The sequence below is a fragment of the Leptonotus elevatus genome, chromosome 18 (assembly GCF_054856555.1).
Source record: "Leptonotus elevatus isolate MCC_2025b chromosome 18, RoL_Lele_1.0, whole genome shotgun sequence".
In the NCBI taxonomy this organism is placed as follows: domain Eukaryota; kingdom Metazoa; phylum Chordata; class Actinopteri; order Syngnathiformes; family Syngnathidae; genus Leptonotus; species Leptonotus elevatus.
In genome coordinates this window covers 9,246,430-9,260,616 of record NC_141256.1, presented here as the reverse complement: position 1 = coordinate 9,260,616, position 14,187 = coordinate 9,246,430, and positions in this window count along the sequence as shown.

Sequence of the window (14,187 nt, the reverse complement as noted above, 5' to 3'; positions counted from 1 at the left end):
GAATTACACGTCGACGCAGACGCCATATTGGATGTACTATTTATGTCACACCTACTTTTCACGTTCTGGTTAATGAAGACACACATTCCGAACGGCTTTTTTTGGGTTAATTGAAAACTCAAAGGTGTGCAGAAACAGAAAGAACAAACAACATCAAGGAGAAGTCAAGAGTCCAGTCAAAAATAGCCTAATACTAAAACTACTAAAAACTAAAACAAAGCAATTACAATAAAAAACCTAACGAGCTTGCTCAAACCACTATTTAAAACCAACTGAATTTAGAAATACAAAAGAGAAAAAGAAATGTAAAGTAACTATAATAAAAATAATAATAATCTAAAACTACCCTGCTAACAGCTCAGCTTGCAAACGTCACATGACCAAACCCAGAAAACAGGTCAACTGTGACGGTCGTTACCTGAATCCTTTGACACTGTGATGTTATTTTCAGTCGACAGCAAGTGATAAAATGGCCCCTGAAATGGATCAAAATAGGTGGATTTTTCTGCTTAATTCATATTCCACAAACACGATATTAATTGGAATACTGTGTTTTTTCTTCTTCTTTAAGTTTATGTCTCAATCTACAGCACAGTGTGATAAATCACTGTGATGTGAAATTACTCACAAATTACACACATCTCATCAGCACATTCTTTCGGACTGATGAGCTGTGAAGCAGCATCACAAGTCTGATCCCGGAGCCACCTGGGAGCCTGCTTGGTTGAGCCTGAAAATGCTGGGAGGAGGCATCATTAGGGGGGGAGAAGAGTGAGGTGTGTTTTACATGATTGGATGGGAAAAACAATGAAGACGACAGGTGTTCGTGCAAGGAGGGGGATCGCCACCTGCTCGGGCCCCACGACTACGTCATTGTAGAGCAGCATCTGAGCGGCTGTCAAACACGATGGATGGAGGGTAGCCGCACGGGCGTACATGTGTGTATACCTATGAAGTGAACATGCAGCCTCTCCTCTTCAGTACTTTGACAAAAGCATGTCTCAGATACGTTCTGAAAACACCTGGGAACTGTTTTGAATTGTGAAGAAGAAAGAAAACGCATAAATTGTCTTCTTTAAAGATCCACTTATATCAACGTTGACAACCCACTCAACGTCGGAGAATTAACTGCTTTTCTAGATTTCTTCATCCATCTTTTTTTCTTTTTTCTTTTTTTTTATGTTAAAAGGCCATTATAAGATGTGATGGCTGTTAAAATGAACCAAGAGCAAATCATTGTCAAAGTTATGGTCCATTTAATCCGCCAACATTCATGTGTCAAAGCGAGACACTTTTACAACGTCAAACAGCGACGACGGAGCCCCGGAGAGGAAAATAAAGATGTGACAGGTTTTTCATGACATCATGTGTTTGAGGGATTATCTCCAGGTGGAAACTTCCATCTCCTCTCACGCTGAGTGACAGCATGAAGAGCAGAAGATGACACGTGAACCCAAGGAAACACAACGGAAAACAAAGGCTGATCCGACTCAACACCACTTGACTGTGTGAAAACCCTAAAACGCACGTTGTCACTGACATTCTAGTGCTTTGTTTAATCTCATCTTGTCATGCAACATCAAGTGTGCCTTTTATCGTGAAGCCACGTTTAGAAATGCTGTGCACTGTGATAGCTCGAGATGCATTCAGAATGTTTATTGTCCGTTTTAATGCTGTTGTGTTGTACGTATTTTCAAATGACCTAACACCACTGTGTTTGTTGTGTTTACATTTGCTGAACACCTGAAACAAACCCCATGTGCAAACCACATAAAGTCATGTAAACAGCAACTCAATAATAAAGTGCCCCTGACGAGGCAAGTGTGTGCTTACATCTCTTAAAGGGGAAATCAATACCACCCCACCCCACCCCAAAAGAAATTCTTGACAATGATATATGTGACCTTACTAGTCTAAAAATGAAATTCTGATTAATATTACATTTGTGGAATATGAGTTATGTAGCAAAATCCAGCCGTTTTTATCCATCTCAGGGAGCGGCCATTTTGCCGTCGACTAAAGATGACATCACAGTTGCTCAAGACTCAGGCAACGACCAATCACTGTTTTCTGAAACTGAGCTTTGATTGGTTGTTACCTAAGGCCTGAGCAACTGTGATGTCATCTTCAGTCGACAGCAAGTGGCAAAATGGCCGGAGGAGGCCTGAGCAACTGTGATGTCATCTTCGGTCGACAGCAAGTGGCAAAATGGCCGGAGGAGGCCTGAGCAACTGTGATGTCATCTTCGGTCGACAGCAAGTGGCAAAATGGCCGGAAGAGGCCTGAGCAACTGTGATGTCATCTTCGGTCGACAGCAAGTGGCAAAATGGCCGGAAGAGGCCTGAGCAACTGTGATGTCATCTTCGGTCAACAGCAAGTGGCAAAATGGCCGGAAGAGGCCTGAGCAACTATGATGTCATCTTCGGTCGACAGCAAGTGGCAAAATGGCCGGAAGAGGCCTGAGCAACTGTGATGTCATCTTCGGTCGACAGCAAGTGGCAAAATGGCCGGAAGAGGCCTGAGCAACTGTGATGTCATATTCGGTCGACAGCAAGTGGCAAAATGGCCGGAGGAGGCCTGAGCAACTGTGATGTCATCTTCACCCGACAGCAAGTGGCAAAATGGCCGCCCCCTGATATGGATAAAATCAGCTGGATTTTGCTGCATAACTCCTATTCCACAAATGTAATATTAATAAGAATGTCAGTCAACATATATATTTACATACATATATACTACAAAAATTGAGTTGGCCAGTGGGTGATGTCACAAAATGTAGCCGCAAAGGCCACAGGCAGACAAACAACAAAAAATAGATAGAATGGGACAAAGTAGGCAAATAAAATGATAGGTATACATCAGTTTGGCAAGGTGAGCGGCATCTACTTCACAATCAGCCACACACACACACACAGATACAATCTGTTGAACCTCCTCTAGCACGATTTCCTCTGTCCTTAAATTGATTTTTCCAATCGCTAACAGAATTTTGTCCCTGCTGCTGCCAGATTTTGTTGTCCTTTTCTGCTTCTTACTGTGAAAAAAAAGCAGAGTACCAGAGGAGCATGAAGTTATTATATATCCAGCGTGACATCCAATAATCATTTTACTTCTGCCAATGAGATTATGTGCTCATTGCTATTTTTCAGTCCCTCGGCGGTAAGAATGTACCTGGCTGTATTAGATTGAACTTCATGGTAACAGTGGAGTTCGATTGATATTTTGGAAGCCAAGAAATGGCAAAGAGCTGGAAATAGAAAAAGTACTTGCGCATGACTCCTGAGGCACGCCATTTAACCATTTCTGTTCTAGCTCATCTAAAAGGTGTTCGATTGGCTTGAGGTCAACCTAACTCATGTGAGTATGTCTTGAAGGACCTTGTTTTGTGCACTTGGTACAGAATAAGGCCCTCCCAAAAATGCAAGTTGGCCAACATCTGAACACGTAGATTTAAAGTATCAGTCTTTTTTTTTCAGGGATCACTACACTTTTTTCTTTATTGCAAGCGAAATGATTTTGAAGGCGCTATTAAATAAAATGACTTTGTATTGTTGCTTCAAGGTGGATGGCTTCCGCTTCGCTTATCTTACGTTGATACCCATTCAAAGTTAAATACAGAAAAGTACAAGCATTAAATGTGAGAGTTCAAATGATAAAATGCTGTTTATTCTATGGAAGTTAAGTACAAAAAAGGTCGATTAAATTAGCCGCAGCAGAGTGCGGATAATGCGTTTCATGAGGGTCTCCGCGGGTATACTATTAATCAAACAAAAACAACCTTTCACCAAGTCTTTTATAAGTGCGTGTGTGGGCCTCTCCGACGACACATATGCTAATAACGCAGCTTGTACACTAACCTTTCAAGATGATCTATGATTCACACGCTGTGCTGTGAACAGAAACTGCTACAATTCGCATTTACATCCTGGCTTTTATTTGAAGTTGGGCAAACTTGTCATCTGTGACCTTTACACGGAAACGATCGCGTTGTGAAATGTTTTGCTGCAAGCTTGACAAAATAAGAAACGCACAACAGCTTCATCTTTCAGAAATTGCCCCGTGCTTGATACGTGGAAGGGAACTCTTCGTAGTAGTGAAGGATTTGGCGCTATTGTTGGTTACTTTATTACATAAAGTGGAGCCTATAAGGTCTGCAATTTGGTTCAGACGTTTCCAATTGCAAGTAATGGAGGCAGAGATAGTCTATCCATCCATTTTCTTGTCCTCATTAGGGTTACGTGAGAGGACAGGAATTCACCCTGAACTGGTCTGGAAAGGGCTACAAATCCATTCCTACAGCTTTAGGTCTCATTATCCACAAATAGAGAACACATTGAACATTCCCAGGATTGGCCAGCCAACAGAAACGACCACAAGAGCACAGCGACGACTCATCAAGGAGGTCAAAAAGGTACCCAGGACAACATTTACAGTAAACTGGCCTTCCTTGCCTCAGTTAAGGTAAGTGTTTATGATTTAACATTGAGGAAAAGTTTGGACAAAAATGACATCCATGCGAAAACCGCAGCTGGCCAAAAAGAATAAAGTTTTGTCTTAATTTTGCAAAACACATCTTAACTCAACCCCAAAGACGTATGAATACTTTTTTATTATAATTTTTTTTAATGTTTTTTTTTTTTTAAATGCTAGAGTAATACAGAAGGCTTTGATACAGCTTCTGACATCAAGCGGTCACTTAAAGTAATGGTAGGTATTACCAAAGAAACGGCCAGCAGGAGGCAGCAGAGTATAAGAGATCAGCCAAGGCCATGTTTCAAAAAAGTTCTTTTCCTCAGTGTTTTCAACAGACTTGTGATTAATGATGAAACTTAGCCATATTCTAATGCTAATTGCTGCAAAACGGAAACAGATAGAAATAAAAAAAAATCTGATGAAAAAAGAGACTCTAATCTTTCTCTAATGAGACTCTAAATGTTTTATAGCAATAGAACACAATATTCTGTGGAGCCAGGAGTGAAAGGGGTTGCTTCAGTGAAAATGGCTGGGAGTGAATGAGTTAATGATTCTCAAGACTTTTAGAGGAATATTCTATGGACTGACAAAATGAAAGATAAACTTTTTGGAAGGTATTCGCATTACGTCTAGCATAAATGTAACAGAAAACGAACATCAAACATGTTGGTGGACTGTGTTATGGTCCGGGGCTGCTTTGCGATTACAGGACTTGGACGACTTGCTGTCATTGATAGAACCATGTCAGCAAATCATCTTCTGACCTCGTTTAAAGCCAGACTTGAATCTGATTGAAATGCTGTGGCATAACCTTTAAAAGGCCTTTCATGCTCAAAAACTCTCCAGTGTGAATTGAAGAAATTCTGAAAGTAAGAGTGGGCCAAAGATTCAAACCTGGAAGCTCTCAACAGTGAGGCAGATTGCCATACTGCAATTTATCACGTCACAGCCTGTTGTGGTACATTTCCATTACAATGACTTTAAAAAACTCACTTTCTGGTGTACATTCAGATTTTCTATATTATACTACCAGGACATATTTATCATGTAACAATCATGTTTCATTTCTGGTTCTATCGTCTACTATGCAAATCAAACGACATACGGGTGGTTCAATTAATTATATGGATGTTAAATTATGCAAAACCCTTTTTTAAAATTGGTGTTATTTGTGTGCATCGGACATTTTTATTCATTTAGTCTCGTCGGTATAAATACTGAGACAAGTCTGCAGAGGCCATTACATGCAGCTCAAGGAGTTTCTGCGTCATTTTAGCACATTAAACTTTCATTCAGAATTGCCAAGGGCCTGCAACAGTAATGCTTGCAATGGATACGGAGAGGCGGATGAAAGTCGACTGGGCAACAAAGTGGCGAAAGTTATTGTTTGCTCTCACCGTAACGATGACGAGCGGCACTTTGAGGAATCCATAAGTTTGGATGGCAGACAATCAGTTGCCACGTTGGCAGTTTAGTGTGCCACTACGGTATTGTTTTTTTGTAATATCCATCCACTTTCTATACCTTTTGTACTCGTTATCTCACTTCACCCTTGTGAAGATAAGCAGTAAAGAAAATGGATGGCTATGAAAAAAAAGTCCTACTATTACAGGGGAAAAGTAATTATATAAAAAAAAAAAAAAATTGTGAGATTAAAAGTAAAGAAAGAAAAAAAAAAGATTAACTTTAAGGGAATTAAGTTGCTGTGAAGGCACATTGGTTGAGTGATTAGCATATCTGCAGAAATGTCCTTTTCACACTGCACTTGACAATGGGGTATATGCCATGGTGGAGGCGGGACTTCCGACTTCCTTGTTTTCCCACATCAGCTTTGTTTCCGTTTTCTGTTTGACATCGACCCCATTTTGTAAGGGTCACATGGTAGCATAGAAGGACGACAATGGCGCCCGGCTGAGAGCGTGCCCATATTTGGAAGTGCTGCATAGCAGCTGTACAGGAAGTAAACATGGAACGAGAAGTAGTAGTCTCAAATTTTAAGATATTGTGACCTTTTTGTAAAGTTTGTCCTAATGTCATTACATGCAAATAAGCATTAAAACTCTATAAAGCCTGAACTATGAAATACATGAGAAAATTTGGATTATTTGTAGAGTATTATGTATTGGTCTTTTTTTTTTTAAAGGGGGAAAAAAATGAAAATCAACTTCCATATATGACTTTTGATTTGTGTCATATTTGATACATCCGGTCACAATGCTTTAAATTCATAAATGTATAAAAAAAATTAAATATGATAAACAGACATATCAAACATACTAGTATTTCCAAAAATCAGAAAGAACATTTTCCGCTAAGTATAGGTAGGTGTCTCACCTTTCTCAATCTTGCAAGGTCGCTGGAAAAGCCATCAGCTGGGTTATACTGCCCTCTAATGGATTCTCCGTGCAATGCATATGTCAGATCATATACGTCATGGTTTTAATGAGAAAAAAAATATATACTCATGAAATAGAGGGCTCCAAATGTCTTGTATTTAACATGATACGTTTGGCTTTATAGGGTTAAATCACCCTGCTTTCTGACGTGACGTCTGAAATGAAACGTTTTTCACTTTGTGTCGCCTTGAAGTTAGCCATGGTGTCCCACAGGGATCCAAGCTTGGACCAGTAATGTTCTTTCCTTGATGGCTCCTTTAGTAAGTTTTCAAAAGAAAAACAGTTAAATTCCACTGCTATGCAAAATGATCAATGAACTGGATGAAACCAGTCAGCTACCCAAACTTAAGGGTTGTCTCAAAGACGTCATGAACAAGATCATCGTGGACATTTCCTGACATATCGCATATTTGGTGAATCAATGAGAAAAAGCTTCCAATGAATTGAATTTCAAAGCATGAGCAATTATTGTCGGTCAAGCGACTGCTTGTTTGGTAATGTTCATCGACTTTGCAAACATGCATTTTTAATCATTTGAAAATGAGCGGCGCTGTGCTTTCAGATCTCACTTTGTAATGATTTACAACTTCAAACATCAAACTCTCAAATTCTCTGCATTATGAACTTTTGAACTGTGAATAAAATATACATTCATTATCATGGGGTGCTGCTAGTGTTTTATTCGTCTTATATTTGCACTTAATAATTCATAGCTTTATTGTAAATAAGAAATTATACAGAATTAGAAACAAAAACACTTTGACGAGTTTGTCATAATTGAATTTAGGTATTGTGCTTGCATATAAAAAATGCATCACAATTTCAGCTGCAGGGTAAAAAAATAAATAAACCGCAGCACGAACGTGTAAATTATGCACGCGTGTGATCACGTTTGAATGACATAATTCCCAGTCTCACTCTGTTCAAATGAAAGAAAATGAACTTAGCAATGAAATATTAATGCTGATGAACCTGTTATGAATCGCGCGGCGCATAATGGCACCGGCACTCGATTAACGGGAAGACCTGCGTGTCGTGTATCATCGACTCACTCCTGCGCCCTTTGTTTCCAGGATTCTCCAGAAAGTTGACAACAATGTTTTGTTTTTTCCCTCCTCGTGTTATCTTTGGCCTGTGTAAATTATTCACTGTGCATTCGCCTCCATTTGTCTCCTATAAAGTCTGAGTCGGTGTTGAACACTCTCCATCTTTTCTTTCTTCTGCTTTGACAAACACATATACACTCTGGATAAAGATCTGTCTTTACCTTATCTCGGCGGAGCCTTGACGAGCACTCCCAGGAATATTGATCACGACGCCCATGTGTGCGGCCGGCCCACCGATTCGCAGCGAACTCTTTCGGGACGACTTGATGGAGGATTTTAGTTCCACGCTGTGAGCTTTGAACATGATTTTCAGGCCACGAGGCACAGCGGCGAAAAGCTTTTACATGGAGGTAGCGACGTACCCCGGGGCTCTCGGGGGCTCGGATCAGTCGTGGGGACTTTGAATGGTGCATTATTCATCTCGGATGAGGCCTGCTTCGCTGTCTTGTTCTCGCCCACAGGCAACACAAAGCAGCTTGGACTAGTCAGGGGGAAAACATTTCCACTTTTCACGATTTTCCTTCCACTTACAGACATAGGCCTATACACAGCAAATTTTGCAGTGTTAATGCAACACTTAAAGAGTTAAATTGAACACGGTGTCCGAGTGCGCTCTAAAAACAGTTGGGTCAAAAGTAACCCAATTATGGATCAAAAATGGACCGATCCACTTTATGGGTCAGTTTGACTCAACTTTTTGGGTTGTTTTATACAAAATGACCCAATTATTTGACCCAAGTAAAGGATCTGACCAATATTTATGAGTTGTTTTACATTAAAAGACCCATTTCTTGACCCAAAGTTTGGGTCAACTTGACCCAAGTAGAGGATCGGTCCATTTTTTACCCATAGTTGGGTTAACTGTTTTTAAGAGTGTGGATTTAGTCCTTATCAGAATTGGTGTTAAAGTAATTATTTTTGAAGTGTTACAATTTCAGTGTAAAATTAACTCAAAACAGAGTAAAAAAAAAAAAAAAACACACTGGCTAACACTGTACAGTGTTAATAGAATTTAACACTACAGGTTAAATAACTCTAAAGAGAGTAAACTGTGGTAGAATTTATATATTTATTTATTTATTTAATCAGGTAAAAATATTTGAGAAATAATTCTCATTTACAAACATGACCTTGAAAAAAATTAACTCTCCCTCAAACACTTTTTATCACTGTATTGAGTTTTAGAAGGTTAACACTGGAGCTAATAATAACTGATAAAAAAAAAAATGGGGTGAATTTGTAATGACTGTTAAATACCAAATTTGGGTCGGTTTGGAGAGCTGAAGCGATGTTTTAAACAAACAACCAAATTGTTATATCTGCTTCAAATAAAGCGCTATCTGTGTGCAGACAAAAAAACCTTGCCAAACTTTGTGCTAGTCAGCCAGCAATTCGTTGTATCCAATGTAATTGTAAGAGTGATATGCCTGCTCAGCAGCTTCATTAGCTCCATGATTGAAGGTTGACCTGTCAAATAGCACGTTCCTATCTCAATCTGCAGGCGGCCTGCTCGAGCTGCCACAGCCACAAAGAAGGCCCTCCTATTGGTGTAGGTGGAGAGAACTCATTAGCTCCCTGATTAGCTTCTTGAATCTCACGCTGTGCAGGCTCAGCACCGGTCCAAAATGAACGGCATCAGTATTAATGCAGACAACTGGAGTATGTGTTTGATAATTGACTGTGCCGACTTTTAAGAGTTTTGTGGAGGTTTGTAACGTCCGCATTCAACCATACTTGGTGTTGTTAGCCATTAGCTAGCTGCTGAGACAATGACGTCGTTGTAAACAAGAGTCACAGTTAGAGTTAAATTTATCCGCCATTTTTTTTATTTAGTCTCAATTTTAGTCGTTTTAATCCCGCTTGTTAGTCCCTTATTTAGTCCATTTTTAGTCGACTATAAATTTAGCATTTTAGTCTTTATTTTAGTTCAAGAAAACAATTTTATTTGTCTCGTTTTAGTCAACAAAAACTGTCAACGTTTTAGTCAGGACAATCTTTTCACCCCTGTATTTTTTTTGTCAGCAGATTATGTTGAACTAAAACTATTTCACATAAAAATGTCTCTCATCTTTTTGATTAAAAAAAACAACTTGACACACAATTACAGTATAACAACAAGTGGCTATTATGGCTCCATGCTATGAGCTAGTAAAATAGCCAGCATTAGTTAGCAGTCGGATTAACATTATTATTGGAACGTGTTGCACTCGCTAGCTTCAGATTTGAACGGGGCTGTGTCACATGACAGTGTCCCAGTGACACTTTAGCAGAGACAAGATTTGGCAAGTATCATATCATTTTCATCTCGTTTTTGTTCATAAAATAAAATGTCCAAAGATTTTAGTCCAATTTTTATTAAGTGAAGTACATTTTCGTCTCATCTTCATTAGTCGACGAAAATGCATACTGATTTAGTCCCTGTTATTGTTTATTAATGAGAGTTTTAGTCTAGTCTAATTTTAGTCCGGTGAAAAATGTGTTGACAAAATTATTTTTGTTGACAAAATTAACATTTGTCAAATTCTCTCTGACCTTCCACATCCTGGTCAACACCTCTTCCACCAACGTTTTTTTGCTCCCACAATTGACCTATCCCCCCTTTTCTTCCTTTCTTCCTTCCTTTCTTCTTTTTAATGCGATGAACCAGGATTGAACCCACACCCTCCGTTTTCACAGCACAGAGCACAAACAGTGAGCTCAAGTTCTGGGCTGTGTATTCTAATATATAAATAGAAATAACACACGTACACAAGACCCGTCTACTACCAGAGACAAATTCTTATATGGCCAACAAAGATTATTCTGATTCTGATTCTTAATCTAGTCAAAGATACGCTAGGCAGGCAAATGTAGGTATGCAAAAAAATGTCAAACATTGTGAGGAAAAAGGAGACGTGGTCACCTGTTTAATTTGTTATTGGTATCACGTCATCTCAACATCTGTGCTGATTTTTTTTTTCTTACCTGCTAAACACATGAAAACAAACGGCCCCCTCACTGTGCGCATGATTAACAACGTGCTCACTCATGCTAATAAATATCTGCTCATAATTTCAACCCGCCCCCATGCTGAGCGGGGGCCCACAAGGGCACGCGGGGAGGTGTCATCAATTTGAATGGGCGAGGGAGAACAGAAAGTATTAAGCGCCATGCGTGTGCAAACATTTCGATTTAATACCCTGAGTCCTTAACACACACTGAAAGTAGCAATTAATAAAGCAACAATGCTTCATAACAACCATTACTGGGAAATGCAACGCCGCGAGAATACATCACAAATACATGTCGACGCTGTATGTCCTTTTGACAATCGCCACAAAGGGAGCAGATGTTCTTATTGATCAGCAAGGCAGCATCAACAAGGTCGGTGAGAAAAGCACAAAACACGGCACATAAACACACTCTGTGCACAAACAAGCGGGCCCCAGATAACAGACGGATGAAAGGGAGCAATAAAAAAAAAAAGAAAAAAAAAAGGTAAGATCACATTTTTCCAGGCCATCGAAGATAACAATACTCACAAAGGTGCATCGGAGCGGACATCACAATGAAGCGGGTAGGGTCAAGTCAATGACAAGGCAAACCAAAGTGTTGGTAATCTAACAAAAAGGGAAAAACACGGTTATCAACCATAACGACTTGAGGAGGAGCACCTTGAAAAGACAGGATGACGAACAGAAGCACTAAAAAAAAAAAAACTTTAGAGAAATGAGTGATGTTTTATCGAGATTTAGCTCGGAGTGCTTTACTTGGTCAGTGCTTTTTGTCTAACAAATGGAAATAGCTACGCTCTGTAAAAAAAAAAACGACACTTTCTGGCGGCCTTACTGTGGCAGCGTGTAAACTGGGGTCTGTTCTAAAAATAGCTCACCAGTGACGGCACACTGACTTGCTGAGAAGAATTCAAAGAAGAAAAAACATCACGGTACAACGTTTCTAATCTCTGGAAAAACTCCAGAAATATCGAGATACAACCAACGGGGACATTCGGACACAGCCTCAGAGTTCTTTTCTAAGAAATACGGGAAATTGCACCGAGCAGACACCCAAAACTGTCAATCAGCCTTGAGTCTTTCAATGGAACTGTCAATGGACATCGCTTACCCAAATTTACGATCAGTTCTTTGAAGCAGTCAACATCTCCCACGTTGGTGTCGCAGAAGTCTCATTCAACCTGCGACTGTCATAGCCCATCAAACGCGACCCATTTCAGAGCAAACTTTGCGCTTCTTCATCAAACAGCAGAACACCAATGATCAGAATTCCATTAATTTATGCGTCTTCCACATCCTCACAATAAATAAAAATCGACAGGTATACCATCTTCTCCTCGTTCCAGGAATCGTTCCGTCTGGACAAGCGGGTTCTCTCTTCCCTGCTTTTATGTTGTTGAAATGTAGGAGTAAAAGCCATAACATTTGGGAGAAAATCTACAGTCCACATAAATAGAACCCAGAACCTCGAAGTGATCACGTCAATACAACCCCCCAAAAATGTGCATGACTTATTTTCATGGTCACTTTTTTTTGTTCCCATTCAAATGTAAAGCTTTGCGTTCGTACCGCCTATTCCTACTTCCCAGTAGTCTCCTGGGTAAAACCACCCTGGACTCCCATCCAGATTGATTGCCGAGGTCAAGGGTCACCCAGACTAGAAGGAGGCATTTCCATCGAGCGCAGCTTCGCAATGGCCGCATGCACTTAAAGACTCGGGTCGTAATCTGCAATCAGGAGCTTTTTTTATCCCACCGTGCGCAGAAGAGCAAATTGCTTCTGCCCTTAGGAGACAAACAAGAAAGGACACCCGTCTCGTCCACGTTCGCTATATGTGTCCAGACAGAAGAGAATGTGGAGTGTCGGCCATTCCGACATCACGCCGAGCCACGATAATTACAGAGCAGAGGAAGACTGAAGGAAAATCACCACTACGGTGATTATACTCAATTATAACTCCTTCTTGGACTAAATCTTCTGTTTTTTCAACAGGCCATTTAGATACGTTTTTTACCTGAAATATGCACAACCAACTATTTCCCGAAGGCCGCACGATATTTTGTCGTATTCACCATCCGTTTATAAAACAACGTATGAGAATTGAGACGGTCGACATGAATAATATTGGTGTGCCTCAAAGACGCACTATTTTTTTCTCTTTGGTGATAAATGATAAAAGTCTGCAGCGCTTTATGAGATGTAGCGGTGCGGGGGTTTATGTCCCACAACCCATTTGGATTATAACCCCACAACGTTCATTTCAGCGAAACCATTGATTTGCCATTAGCCCAGGGATGGTGTCAGAACACTCACCATCAGGTGCGGCGGCTTTGTGAGTGCGGCCCCTGTGGTCGAGCCCCCATTGTGTCGCCCCCGGGCTCTTATTAAGTGCGGAGAAAGCATTCCGCTGGCGCCGCCGCCTCCCCGAAACAGTCAAGACGGTATAAGCGACGCCTCTCTTCTGGAAGCGGTTTTATCGAAGCCTGAGCGGCAAGACAGATGGCTCTGAATAGGTGAGCCTAATGTAAAAGTGAGTGGAGGATGGCGAAGAGTGAGATAAGCAGCAGCTGGTTATTTCTCTCTGGCTGTGTCAAGGTACAGGCCCCTAAATCACCCGTTATCTCCCGCAGCCGCAGCCAGACACTAATGGTCATCACGGCAGGCAGCAAGCCTGCTGGCAGGCGACGACGGGGGGGAGGAGCGGCGGAAGATTCGCCATCGCCTGGCTGACGGCTTCACGTCGCAAAAGGACGTTTATGGGACTATAACATACGGGGGGATATAAAAAGTCTACACACCCCCTGATCAATTGCCAAGCTTTTGTGATAAAAAAAAGGAGGAAACAAGGAAAAAACTAACATATGACCTGTTATCTCTACAACACAAGTGACGACAAAAAGCAACTAACAACTGAGTGATGTAGCTGCTCTCTAAAAGCAGGCGGGTCAAAAATGAGCCAACTTTTTGAGTCATTTAACCCAAAATCTTGGGTCTATTTAAATTAATAACCCACAAAGTAACCCAATTTTTGTTTTGTGGGTTATTCATGTGACCCAACCTTTTGGGTTGTTTTAATAACCCAATTGAATTGGGTGAATTGATTAACCCAAAATGTTGGATGAAATTAATTTAACAGCCCACAAAGCAACCCAATTTTTTGGGTTGTTTTCGGAGTTATTCATGTGACCCAAACTTTTGGGTTGTTTTAATAACCCAATC